This window comes from Lactuca saligna, chromosome 2, assembly GCF_052625555.1.
Source record: "Lactuca saligna cultivar CGN05327 chromosome 2, ASM5262555v1, whole genome shotgun sequence".
NCBI lineage: Eukaryota > Viridiplantae > Streptophyta > Magnoliopsida > Asterales > Asteraceae > Lactuca > Lactuca saligna.
The window spans coordinates 92,505,850-92,507,797 of record NC_136418.1 but is presented as its reverse complement, the minus strand read 5'-3'; the positions used below and the strand labels follow the sequence as shown (position 1 = coordinate 92,507,797).

General features: G+C 37.5%; 1 non-coding gene across 1 annotated transcript; it reads left to right on the top strand.

Moving 5' to 3' along the window:
• The first annotated feature begins 266 nt into the window (after window positions 1-266).
• Window positions 267-373, top strand: LOC145033219 (small nucleolar RNA R71). Its single transcript, XR_013677453.1, has one exon. It is a non-coding gene; the product is annotated as a small nucleolar RNA R71 (small nucleolar RNA).
• Window positions 374-1,948: the final 1,575 nt, after the last annotated feature.

Sequence of the window (1,948 nt, the reverse complement as noted above, 5' to 3'; positions counted from 1 at the left end):
ATCGTTTGATCCATTTTGTTCATCCTCCTATCCATGGTTTTTAGCATAGCCATGACCGCTGACAAGTCTTCTGAAGCTGCATAGGTGGCTCCCTAGTCACATCATTTCTTGGATTATGGTATTCTCTAGAATGCTTAGAGAATTCTTCAATCAATTGCTTTATCAATGGAGGTGCCTTCTTTGTGAGTGGAACTTGCGATTCAAGTAATTGCCTTGTGGTAACATTTACTCCATCCTAAAAGATGGATACTTCTTGTTGACTATTGAGGTCATGAGGTGGACAATTCCTTAGCAAGCTCTTGTACCTCTCCCAAGCTTCATATAGTGACTCCCCTGCTTGTTGTTCAAAGTTAACAATGGCTTTCTTTAGCTTGGATATCTTGGATGGCGGGTAGAATTGATCAATGAATTCTTCTTGCATTTGGACCATGTAGTGATCGATCTGTGGGTAGTGACTTGAGCCAATCCTTTGCAGCACCCTTCAAAGTAACCAGAAGCATGCAAAGTAGCTGAGTTTCCTGAGGCACATTTGGAACATTAAAGTAACCAGCTACATCATTAACTTCATCCAAGTGTTTGTAAGCATCTTCGTGGTCTTTGCCGGTGAAAGGAATCTCCTTAAGTTGAGCAAGGATGTGACCCTTGAGCTCAAAAGTACCAGTTGCAGGAATTGCGGGTTGCACAAGTCCCGGGTCAGTGTCAGCGTGGATCCTCTTCTTCCATTCCCCCATGGGAATTTCATCAATTTTAGCCATGGTAAGTGCTAACTCGTCGCCGGAATCGGAGTCGTGCCCGTATGTAGGTTCTTCTTCCTCCTCGGTCTCGTACTCAGTGTCTTCTTTGATCGGGTCTTCGCTTGCTAAAGATGTGTTGGATGCCCCTGATTCGCTGCTCTTCTTCTTCCCAAAAACAATCTTCAAGTTAGAAAAAGGTGACTTCTTATGTGTACTTGAGCATTCCATATCCTTTCCTTTGTTCTTTCTCAACGCGGATTCCGGGTCTTCAACTGGGGGTACCAGTGGAGTGTTGGATCCTCTGGTCATGAAAGTCATGCAATAAAACAAGAAAAACACGTAAAAAGAACAAAAAAAATGCAACTTAACTAAATGAAAAATAAATACCAAACAGCAGGCCACTCGCTGAGTAGGCGCGAGTGCACTCGGTGAGTAGCTTGTTTTATTGAAAAAATTAAAACTAAAGATAAAAATTCTAAAAAAAATACTAATAAATTCAAAAACCTAACATACTTACTGAATGACTAAAAAAATTACCTTTGTGCAAGAAAAATCACACAAAGGAACGATAAAATTAGGAATTAGATTTAATTTTTGAATCGTTCCCCGGCAACGGTGCCAAAAACTTGATGTGTGTAAAATGCACTGGTTTTAATCCTACTTCTAAATTATAAATTTAGCACACAAAGGCAGTGAACCTGTCTTTTAGTGGTATAGTTGGATAAGTAGAGTGTCGAACTCAGGGAATGGAAATTAAACTAACAACAAATTTTAACTAATCAAGTAATAAATTAAAGGTTTTTCTCTAGTTTTACAAGACTAGAAACGTAAACAAACCACCTAACAAGTGATTAACTAAAAAACTAAAACAAGTAAAAATTCACCAAATTTGATTAAGAGTTTCTGTTTAGGTCCAACCATTTCACTCTTATGGTGATTTGTATAATAATGTGATATATTAATTGTTATTGGTTACCAACTATAGTGGTTAGGTTCATGCTCACTAATACTAAACCTTATCTAATTAATCAATTCAAGCAGTGGCCAATTGTTTAACTAATTAATTCCCTAGTTCAATTATTTGGATTAAATAAGATTTGTAATTGGTTAATCAAGTGGGTGTTTCAATTAACCTCTTGTGTGTTGGTTTCTCAAACAAGCTCACACATTAATTTACCCATTCTCTTATTAATTCTAGTTTCATGTTCATTATT